Below are 12,471 nucleotides of genomic sequence, written 5' to 3'. Positions count from 1 at the left end.
TAGCAAATGTCCTGCCTCTTATGCTAACTAAAGCCCTTATGCTGTGACTACCTCAGGCCCTGAATTTAGTCCCAAGGCCGTGATACTGTCCCTAACTAAGGCCCTAACACTATTCCTAACTCAGGCCCCGACACTGTACCTAACAGAGGCCCAGATGCTAGTACTAACTAAGGCCTTGACACTGTCCCTAACTAAGGCCCTGCTGCCGTCAATATCTACTGTCCTGACACTATCCTGAGGTAATTTCAGGACCCATCTCTTACCAAGTTCCTGAAACTGTCCCTAAGTAAGCCCTGACGCTGTCCCCAAGGGAGGCCCTAAGGCTGCCCCTAACAGAGGCCCTGATAATGTCTTTAACAAAGCCCCTGAGGCTGATCCTACCAAGGCCCTTGTGCTGCTCCTAAGTCATGCCCTGATACTATCCCTAGCTAAGGCTCTGACACTAGGCCTCACTCAAGCCCTGTCGCTCTCCCTAAGTCAGGCTCTGACGCTATCCCTACCTGAAGCCCTGACGCTGGTCCTAAATTAGGCCCTGATGCCCTAAGTAACTAAGGTCTTGACACTATCCCTAGGTCATGCCCTGACACAATCCCTAGACCTTAACCTAACCTTGCTTTAACTAATGTTGAGCTTCTTATGCTAAATGAATCCCTGATGCTCTTCCTAACTAAGGCCCTAAAATTAGTCCCGAGGCCGTGACCCTGGCCCTAACTGAGGCCTGGAGGCTCGTCCTAACTCAGGCCCTGACACTGTCCCTAACTAAGGCCCTGACACTACACCTAACTCAGTCCCTGACACTGGACCTAACAAAGGCTCTGATGCTAGTCCTAAGTCAGGCTGAGACACCGTCTCTAAGGCCCTGCTGCCGTCAATATCTAATGTCCTGACACTATCCTGAGGTAATTTCCGGACCCATCTCTTACCAAGCTCCTGAAACTGTCCCTAAGTAAGCCCTGACGCTGTCCCCAAGGGAGGCCCTAAGGCTGCCCCTAACAGAGGCCCTGATAATGTCTTTAACAAAGCCCCTGAGGCTGATCCTACCAAGGCCCTTGTGCTGCTCCTAAGTCATGCCCTGATACTATCCCTAGCTAAGGCTCTGACACTAGGCCTCACTCAAGCCCTGTCGCTCTCCCTAAGTCAGGCTCTGACGCTATCCCTACCTGAAGCCCTGACGCTGGTCCTAAATTAGGCCCTGATGCCCTAAGTAACTAAGGTCTTGACACTATCCCTAGGTCATGCCCTGACACAATCCCTAGACCTTAACCTAACCTTGTCTTTAACTAATGTTGAGCTTCTTATGCTAAATAAATCCCTGATGCTCTTCCTAACTAAGGCCCTAAAATTAGTCCCGAGGCCGTGACCCTGGCCCTAACTGAGGCCTGGAGGCTCGTCCTAACTCAGGCCCTGACACTGTCCCTAACTAAGGCCCTGACACTACACCTAACTCAGTCCCTGACACTGGACCTAACAAAGGCTCTGATGCTAGTCCTAAGTCAGGCTGAGACACCGTCTCTAAGGCCCTGCTGCAGTCAATATCTAAAGTCCTGACATTCTCCCGAGCTAATATCCTGACCCATGTCTTACCAAGGTCCTGAAACTGTCCCAAAGGAAGCCCTGACGCTGTCCCTAAGTGAGGCCCTGAGGCGGTCCCTAACAGAGGTCCTGAGAATGTCTTTAACGAAGACCCTAATGCTGATCCTACAGAGGCCCTTATACTGCTCCTAAGTCATGCCCTGACACTGTCCCTAACTCAGGCCCTAAAGATAGGCCTCACTTAGGCCCCGTTGCCGTACCTTAGTTAGGCTCTGACGCTGTCCGTACGTGAAGCCCTGACACTGGTCCTGATGAAGGCCCTGACGCTGGTCCTAACTAAGGCCCTGATGCTCTCAATAACTAAGGTCTTCACCCTATCCCTAGCTCACATCCTGACACTACCACTGGCCTGGAACCTGACTCTGTCCCGAGCTAACGTCCTGCCCCTTATCCTCAGCGAAGCCGTAATGCTCTCCCTAACTAAGGCCCAGACTAGTCCTAATTAAGGCCCTGACACTGTCCCTAACTAAGGCCCGGAATCTATCTCTAATATAGGCCCTGCTGCCGGCAATAACTAAAATCCGGACACTATCCTGAGCTAATATCCTGATCCATTTCTAACCAAGGTCCTGACACCGTCCCTAAGAGAGCCCTGTCGCTGTTCCTAAGTGAAGACCTGAGGCTGTCCGTAACTCAGTCCCTGAATCTATGCCTAACTGAGGCCTTGACGCTGTGACTAACTCAGGCCCTGATCATGTCTGTAACTAAGACACTAATGCTGATGCAACAAAGGCCCTGATGCTGCTCCTACATCATGCCCTGACAGTGTCCCCAGCTATGGGCCTGACGCTAGGCCTCACTCAGGCCCTGTTGCTCTCCCAGAGTCAGGCACTGACGCTGTCCCTACCTGAAGCCCTGACACTGGTCCTAAATAAGGCCCTGATACTGTAACTAAGCTCTTGACACTATCCCTAGGTCATTTCCTGACACGATCCCTAAACTTTACCCTAACCCTGTCCCTAGCAAATGTCCTGCCTCTTATGCTAACTAAAGCCCTTATGCTGTGACTACCTCAGGCCCTGAATTTAGTCCCAAGGCCGTGATACTGTCCCTAACTAAGGCCCTAACACTATTCCTAACTCAGGCCCCGACACTGTACCTAACAGAGGCCCAGATGCTAGTACTAACTAAGGCCTTGACACTGTCCCTAACTAAGGCCCTGCTGCCGTCAATATCTACTGTCCTGACACTATCCTGAGGTAATTTCAGGACCCATCTCTTACCAAGTTCCTGAAACTGTCCCTAAGTAAGCCCTGACGCTGTCCCCAAGGGAGGCCCTAAGGCTGCCCCTAACAGAGGCCCTGATAATGTCTTTAACAAAGCCCCTGAGGCTGATCCTACCAAGGCCCTTGTGCTGCTCCTAAGTCATGCCCTGATACTATCCCTAGCTAAGGCTCTGACACTAGGCCTCACTCAAGCCCTGTCGCTCTCCCTAAGTCAGGCTCTGACGCTATCCCTACCTGAAGCCCTGACGCTGGTCCTAAATTAGGCCCTGATGCCCTAAGTAACTAAGGTCTTGACACTATCCCTAGGTCATGCCCTGACACAATCCCTAGACCTTAACCTAACCTTGTCTTTAACTAATGTTGAGCTTCTTATGCTAAATAAATCCCTGATGCTCTTCCTAACTAAGGCCCTAAAATTAGTCCCGAGGCCGTGACCCTGGCCCTAACTGAGGCCTGGAGGCTCGTCCTAACTCAGGCCCTGACACTGTCCCTAACTAAGGCCCTGACACTACACCTAACTCAGTCCCTGACACTGGACCTAACAAAGGCTCTGATGCTAGTCCTAAGTCAGGCTGAGACACCGTCTCTAAGGCCCTGCTGCAGTCAATATCTAAAGTCCTGACATTCTCCCGAGCTAATATCCTGACCCATGTCTTACCAAGGTCCTGAAACTGTCCCAAAGGAAGCCCTGACGCTGTCCCTAAGTGAGGCCCTGAGGCGGTCCCTAACAGAGGTCCTGAGAATGTCTTTAACGAAGACCCTAATGCTGATCCTACAGAGGCCCTTATACTGCTCCTAAGTCATGCCCTGACACTGTCCCTAACTCAGGCCCTAAAGATAGGCCTCACTTAGGCCCCGTTGCCGTACCTTAGTTAGGCTCTGACGCTGTCCGTACGTGAAGCCCTGACACTGGTCCTGATGAAGGCCCTGACGCTGGTCCTAACTAAGGCCCTGATGCTCTCAATAACTAAGGTCTTCACCCTATCCCTAGCTCACATCCTGACACTACCACTGGCCTGGAACCTGACTCTGTCCCGAGCTAACGTCCTGCCCCTTATCCTCAGCGAAGCCGTAATGCTCTCCCTAACTAAGGCCCAGACTAGTCCTAATTAAGGCCCTGACACTGTCCCTAACTAAGGCCCGGAATCTATCTCTAATATAGGCCCTGCTGCCGGCAATAACTAAAATCCGGACACTATCCTGAGCTAATATCCTGATCCATTTCTAACCAAGGTCCTGACACCGTCCCTAAGAGAGCCCTGTCGCTGTTCCTAAGTGAAGACCTGAGGCTGTCCATAACTCAGTCCCTGAATCTATGCCTAACTGAGGCCTTGACGCTGTGACTAACTCAGGCCCTGATCATGTCTGTAACTAAGACACTAATGCTGATGCAACAAAGGCCCTGATGCTGCTCCTACATCATGCCCTGACAGTGTCCCCAGCTATGGGCCTGACGCTAGGCCTCACTCAGGCCCTGTTGCTCTCCCAGAGTCAGGCACTGACGCTGTCCCTACCTGAAGCCCTGACACTGGTCCTAAATAAGGCCCTGATACTGTAACTAAGCTCTTGACACTATCCCTAGGTCATTTCCTGACACGATCCCTAAACTTTACCCTAACCCTGTCCCTAGCAAATGTCCTGCCTCTTATGCTAACTAAAGCCCTTATGCTGTGACTACCTCAGGCCCTGAATTTAGTCCCAAGGCCGTGATACTGTCCCTAACTAAGGCCCTAACACTATTCCTAACTCAGGCCCCGACACTGTACCTAACAGAGGCCCAGATGCTAGTACTAACTAAGGCCTTGACACTGTCCCTAACTAAGGCCCTGCTGCCGTCAATATCTAATGTCCTGACACTATCCTGAGGTGATTTCCGGACCCATCTCTTACCAAGCTCCTGAAACTGTCCCTAAGTAAGCCCTGACGCTGTCCCCAAGGGAGGCCCTAAGGCTGCCCCTAACAGAGGCCCTGAGAATGTCTTTAACAAAGCCCCTGAGGCTGATCCTACCAAGGCCCTTGTGCTGCTCCTAAGTCATGCCCTGATACTATCCCTAGCTAAGGCTCTGACACTAGGCCTCACTCAAGCCCTGTCGCTCTCCCTAAGTCAGGCTCTGACGCTATCCCTACCTGAAGCCCTGACGCTGGTCCTAAATTAGGCCCTGATGCCCTAAGTAACTAAGGTCTTGACACTATCCCTAGGTCATGCCCTGACACAATCCCTAGACCTTAACCTAACCTTGTCTTTAACTAATGTTGAGCTTCTTATGCTAAATAAATCCCTGATGCTCTTCCTAACTAAGGCCCTAAAATTAGTCCCGAGGCCGTGACCCTGGCCCTAACTGAGGCCTGGAGGCTCGTCCTAACTCAGGCCCTGACACTGTCCCTAACTAAGGCCCTGACACTACACCTAACTCAGTCCCTGACACTGGACCTAACAAAGGCTCTGATGCTAGTCCTAAGTCAGGCTGAGACACCGTCTCTAAGGCCCTGCTGCAGTCAATATCTAAAGTCCTGACATTCTCCCGAGCTAATATCCTGACCCATGTCTTACCAAGGTCCTGAAACTGTCCCAAAGGAAGCCCTGACGCTGTCCCTAAGTGAGGCCCTGAGGCGGTCCCTAACAGAGGCCCTGAGAATGTCTTTAACGAAGACCCTAATGCTGATCCTACAGAGGCCCTTATACGGCTCCTAAGTCATGCCCTGACACTGTCCCTAACTCAGGCCCTAAAGATAGGCCTGACTTAGGCCCCGTTGCCGTACCTTAGTTAGGCTCTGACGCTGTCCGTACGTGAAGCCCTGACACTGGTCCTGATGAAGGCCCTGACGCTGGTCCTAACTAAGGCCCTGATGCTCTCAATAACTAAGGTCTTCACCCTATCCCTAGCTCACATCCTGACACTACCACTGGCCTGGAACCTGACTCTGTCCCGAGCTAACGTCCTGCCCCTTATCCTCAGCGAAGCCGTAATGCTCTCCCTAACTAAGGCCCAGACTAGTCCTAATTAAGGCCCTGACACTGTCCCTAACTAAGGCCCGGAATCTATCTCTAATATAGGCCCTGCTGCCGGCAATAACTAAAATCCGGACACTATCCTGAGCTAATATCCTGACCCATTTCTAACCAAGGTCCTGACACCGTCTCTAAGAGAGCCCTGTCGCTGTTCCTAAGGGAAGACCTGAGGCTGTCCGTAACTCAGTCCCCGAAGCTATGCCTAACTGAGGCCTTGACGCTGTGACTGACTCAGGCCCTGATCATGTCTGTAACTAAGACACTAATGCTGATGCAACAAAGGCCCTGATGCTGCTCCTACATCATGCCCTGACAGTGTCCCCAGCTATGGGCCTGACGCTAGGCCTCACTCAGGCCCTGTTGCTCTCCCAGAGTCAGGCACTGACGCTGTCCCTACCTGAAGCCCTGACACGGGTCCTAAATAAGGCCCTGATACTGTAACTAAGCTCTTGACACTATCCCTAGGTCATTTCCTGACACGATCCCTAAACTTTACCCTAACCCTGTCCCTAGCAAATGTCCTGCCTCTTATGCTAACTAAAGCCCTTATGCTGTGACTACCTCAGGCCCTGAATTTAGTCCCAAGGCCGTGATACTGTCCCTAACTAAGGCCCTAACACTATTCCTAACTCAGGCCCCGACACTGTACCTAACAGAGGCCCAGATGCTAGTACTAACTAAGGCCTTGACACTGTCCCTAACTAAGGCCCTGCTGCCGTCAATATCTAATGTCCTGACACTATCCTGAGGTGATTTCCGGACCCATCTCTTACCAAGCTCCTGAAACTGTCCCTAAGTAAGCCCTGACGCTGTCCCCAAGGGAGGCCCTAAGGCTGCCCCTAACAGAGGCCCTGAGAATGTCTTTAACAAAGCCCCTGAGGCTGATCCTACCAAGGCCCTTGTGCTGCTCCTAAGTCATGCCCTGATACTATCCCTAGCTAAGGCTCTGACACTAGGCCTCACTCAAGCCCTGTCGCTCTCCCTAAGTCAGGCTCTGACGCTATCCCTACCTGAAGCCCTGACGCTGGTCCTAAATTAGGCCCTGATGCCCTAAGTAACTAAGGTCTTGACACTATCCCTAGGTCATGCCCTGACACAATCCCTAGACCTTAACCTAACCTTGTCTTTAACTAATGTTGAGCTTCTTATGCTAAATAAATCCCTGATGCTCTTCCTAACTAAGGCCCTAAAATTAGTCCCGAGGCCGTGACCCTGGCCCTAACTGAGGCCTGGAGGCTCGTCCTAACTCAGGCCCTGACACTGTCCCTAACTAAGGCCCTGACACTACACCTAACTCAGTCCCTGACACTGGACCTAACAAAGGCTCTGATGCTAGTCCTAAATCAGGCTGAGACACCGTCTCTAAGGCCCTGCTGCCGTCAATATCTAATGTCCTGACACTATCCTGAGGTAATTTCCGGACCCATCTCTTACCAAGCTCCTGAAACTGTCCCTAAGTAAGCCCTGACGCTGTCCCCAAGGGAGGCCCTAAGGCTGCCCCTAACAGAGGCCCTGATAATGTCTTTAACAAAGCCCCTGAGGCTGATCCTACCAAGGCCCTTGTGCTGCTCCTAAGTCATGCCCTGATACTATCCCTAGCTAAGGCTCTGACACTAGGCCTCACTCAAGCCCTGTCGCTCTCCCTAAGTCAGGCTCTGACGCTATCCCTACCTGAAGCCCTGACGCTGGTCCTAAATTAGGCCCTGATGCCCTAAGTAACTAAGGTCTTGACACTATCCCTAGGTCATGCCCTGACACAATCCCTAGACCTTAACCTAACCTTGTCTTTAACTAATGTTGAGCTTCTTATGCTAAATAAATCCCTGATGCTCTTCCTAACTAAGGCCCTAAAATTAGTCCCGAGGCCGTGACCCTGGCCCTAACTGAGGCCTGGAGGCTCGTCCTAACTCAGGCCCTGACACTGTCCCTAACTAAGGCCCTGACACTACACCTAACTCAGTCCCTGACACTGGACCTAACAAAGGCTCTGATGCTAGTCCTAAGTCAGGCTGAGACACCGTCTCTAAGGCCCTGCTGCAGTCAATATCTAAAGTCCTGACATTCTCCCAAGCTAATATCCTGACCCATGTCTTACCAAGGTCCTGAAACTGTCCCAAAGGAAGCCCTGACGCTGTCCCTAAGTGAGGCCCTGAGGCGGTCCCTAACAGAGGCCCTGAGAATGTCTTTAACGAAGACCCTAATGCTGATCCTACAGAGGCCCTTATACTGCTCCTAAGTCATGCCCTGACACTGTCCCTAACTCAGGCCCTAAAGATAGGCCTGACTTAGGCCCCGTTGCCGTACCTTAGTTAGGCTCTGACGCTGTCCGTACGTGAAGCCCTGACACTGGTCCTGATGAAGGCCCTGACGCTGGTCCTAACTAAGGCCCTGATGCTCTCAATAACTAAGGTCTTCACCCTATCCCTAGCTCACATCCTGACACTACCACTGGCCTGGAACCTGACTCTGTCCCGAGCTAACGTCCTGCCCCTTATCCTCAGCGAAGCCGTAATGCTCTCCCTAACTAAGGCCCAGACTAGTCCTAATTAAGGCCCTGACACTGTCCCTAACTAAGGCCCGGGATCTATCTCTATTATAGGCCCTGCTGCCGGCAATAACTAAAATCCGGACACTATCCTGAGCTAATATCCTGACCCATTTCTAACCAAGGTCTTGACACCGTCCCTAAGAGAGCCCTGTCGCTGTTCCTAAGTGAAGACCTGAGGCTGTCCGTAACTCAGTCCCTGAAGCTATGCCTAACTGAGGCCTTGACGCTGTGACTAACTCAGGCCCTGATCATGTCTGTAACTAAGACACTAATGCTGATGCAACAAAGGCCCTGATGCTGCTCCTACATCATGCCCTGACAGTGTCCCCAGCTATGGGCCTGACGCTAGGCCTCACTCAGGCCATGTTGCTCTCCCAGAGTCAGGCACTGACGCTGTCCCTACCTGAAGCCCTGACACTGGTCCTAAATAAGGCCCTGATACTGTAACTAAGCTCTTGACACTATCCCTAGGTCATTTCCTGACACGATCCCTAAACTTTACCCTAACCCTGTCCCTAGCAAATGTCCTGCCTCTTATGCTAACTAAAGCCCTTATGCTGTGACTACCTCAGGCCCTGAATTTAGTCCCAAGGCCGTGATACTGTCCCTAACTAAGGCCCTAACACTATTCCTAACTCAGGCCCCGACACTGTACCTAACAGAGGCCCAGATGCTAGTACTAACTAAGGCCTTGACACTGTCCCTAACTAAGGCCCTGCTGCCGTCAATATCTAATGTCCTGACACTATCCTGAGGTAATTTCCGGACCCATCTCTTACCAAGCTCCTGAAACTGTCCCTAAGTAAGCCCTGACGCTGTCCCCAAGGGAGGCCCTAAGGCTGCCCCTAACAGAGGCCCTGAGAATGTCTTTAACAAAGCCCCTGAGGCTGATCCTACCAAGGCCCTTGTGCTGCTCCTAAGTCATGCCCTGATACTATCCCTAGCTAAGGCCCTGACACTAGGCCTCACTCAAGCCCTGTCGCTCTCCCTAAGTCAGGCTCTGACGCTATCCCTACCTGAAGCCCTGACGCTGGTCCTAAATTAGGCCCTGATGCCCTAAGTAACTAAGGTCTTGACACTATCCCTAGGTCATGCCCTGACACAATCCCTAGACCTTAACCTAACCTTGTCTTTAACTAATGTTGAGCTTCTTATGCTAAATAAATCCCTGATGCTCTTCCTAACTAAGGCCCTAAAATTAGTCCCGAGGCCGTGACCCTGGCCCTAACTGAGGCCTGGAGGCTCGTCCTAACTCAGGCCCTGACACTGTCCCTAACTAAGGCCCTGACACTACACCTAACTCAGTCCCTGACACTGGACCTAACAAAGGCTCTGATGCTAGTCCTAAATCAGGCTGAGACACCGTCTCTAAGGCCCTGCTGCCGTCAATATCTAATGTCCTGACACTATCCTGAGGTGATTTCCGGACCCATCTCTTACCAAGCTCCTGAAACTGTCCCTAAGTAAGCCCTGACGCTGTCCCCAAGGGAGGCCCTAAGGCTGCCCCTAACAGAGGCCCTTTTAATATCTTTAACAAAGCCCCTGAGGCTGATCCTACCAAGGCCCTTGTGCTGCTCCTAAGTCATGCCCTGATACTATCCCTAGCTAAGGCTCTGACACTAAGCCTCACTCAAGCCCTGTCGCTCTCCCTAAGTCAGGCTCTGACACTATCCCTACCTGAAGCCCTGACGCTGGTCCTAAATTAGGCCCTGATGCCCTAAGTAACTAAGGTCTTGACACTATCCCTAGGTCATGCCCTGACACAATCCCTAGACCTTAACCTAACCTTGTCTTTAACTAATGTTGAGCTTCTTATGCTAAATAAATCCCTGATGCTCTTCCTAACTAAGGCCCTAAAATTAGTCCCGAGGCCGTGACCCTGGCCCTAACTGAGGCCTGGAGGCTCGTCCTAACTCAGGCCCTGACACTGTCCCTAACTAAGGCCCTGACACTACACCTAACTCAGTCCCTGACACTGGACCTAACAAAGGCTCTGATGCTAGTCCTAAGTCAGGCTGAGACACCGTCTCTAAGGCCCTGCTGCAGTCAATATCTAAAGTCCTGACATTCTCCCGAGCTAATATCCTGACCCATGTCTTACCAAGGTCCTGAAACTGTCCCAAAGGAAGCCCTGACGCTGTCCCTAAGTGAGGCCCTGAGGCGGTCCCTAACAGAGGTCCTGAGAATGTCTTTAACGAAGACCCTAATGCTGATCCTACAGAGGCCCTTATACTGCTCCTAAGTCATGCCCTGACACTGTCCCTAACTCAGGCCCTAAAGATAGGCCTGACTTAGGCCCCGTTGCCGTACCTTAGTTAGGCTCTGACGCTGTCCGTACGTGAAGCCCTGACACTGGTCCTGATGAAGGCCCTGACGCTGGTCCTAACTAAGGCCCTGATGCTCTCAATAACTAAGGTCTTCACCCTATCCCTAGCTCACATCCTGACACTACCACTGGCCTGGAACCTGACTCTGTCCCGAGCTAACGTCCTGCCCCTTATCCTCAGCGAAGCCGTAATGCTCTCCCTAACTAAGGCCCAGACTAGTCCTAATTAAGGCCCTGACACTGTCCCTAACTAAGGCCCGGAATCTATCTCTAATATAGGCCCTGCTGCCGGCAATAACTAAAATCCGGACACTATCCTGAGCTAATATCCTGACCCATTTCTAACCAAGGTCCTGACACCGTCCCTAAGAGAGCCCTGTCGCTGTTCCTAAGGGAAGACCTGAGGCTGTCCGTAACTCAGTCCCCGAAGCTATGCCTAACTGAGGCCTTGACGCTGTGACTGACTCAGGCCCTGATCATGTCTGTAACTAAGACACTAATGCTGATGCAACAAAGGCCCTGATGCTGCTCCTACATCATGCCCTGACAGTGTCCCCAGCTATGGGCCTGACGCTAGGCCTCACTCAGGCCCTGTTGCTCTCCCAGAGTCAGGCACTGACGCTGTCCCTACCTGAAGCCCTGACACTGGTCCTAAATAAGGCCCTGATACTGTAACTAAGCTCTTGACACTATCCCTAGGTCATTTCCTGACACGATCCCTAAACTTTACCCTAACCCTGTACCTAGCAAATGTCCTGCCTCTTATGCTAACTAAAGCCCTTATGCTGTGACTACCTCAGGCCCTGAATTTAGTCCCAAGGCCATGATACTGTCCCTAACTAAGGCCCTAACACTATTCCTAACTCAGGCCCCGACACTGTACCTAACAGAGGCCCAGATGCTAGTACTAACTAAGGCCTTGACACTGTCCCTAACTAAGGCCCTGCTGCCGTCAATATCTAATGTCCTGACACTATCCTGAGGTGATTTCCGGACCCATCTCTTACCAAGCTCCTGAAACTGTCCCTAAGTAAGCCCTGACGCTGTCCCCAAGGGAGGCCCTAAGGCTGCCCCTAACAGAGGCCCTGATAATGTCTTTAACAAAGCCCCTGAGGCTGATCCTACCAAGGCCCTTGTGCTGCTCCTAAGTCATGCCCTGATACTATCCCTAGCTAAGGCTCTGACACTAGGCCTCACTCAAGCCCTGTCGCTCTCCCTAAGTCAAGCTCTGACGCTATCCCTACCTGAAGCCCTGACACTGGTCCTAAATTAGGCCCTGATGCCCTAAGTAACTAAGGTCTTGACACTATCCCTAGGTCATGCCCTGACACAATCCCTAGACCTTAACCTAACCTTGTCTTTAACTAATGTTGAGCTTCTTATGCTAAATAAATCCCTGATGCTCTTCCTAACTAAGGCCCTAAAATTAGTCCCGAGGCCGTGACCCTGGCCCTAACTGAGGCCTGGAGGCTCGTCCTAACTCAGGCCCTGACACTGTCCCTAACTAAGGCCCTGACACTACACCTAACTCAGTCCCTGACACTGGACCTAACAAAGGCTCTGATGCTAGTCCTAAGTCAGGCTGAGACACCGTCTCTAAGGCCCTGCTGCCGTCAATATCTAATGGCCTGACACTATCCTGAGGTAATTTCCGGACCCATCTCTTACCAAGCTCCTGAAACTGTCCCTAAGTAAGCCCTGACGCTGTCCCCAAGGGAGGCCCTAAGGCTGCCCCTAACAGAGGCCCTGATAATGTCTTTAACAAAGC

This window comes from Balaenoptera ricei, chromosome 16 (assembly GCF_028023285.1).
Source record: "Balaenoptera ricei isolate mBalRic1 chromosome 16, mBalRic1.hap2, whole genome shotgun sequence".
NCBI classification, from domain to species: Eukaryota; Metazoa; Chordata; class Mammalia; order Artiodactyla; family Balaenopteridae; genus Balaenoptera; species Balaenoptera ricei.
This window is presented reverse-complemented; position numbering follows the sequence as displayed.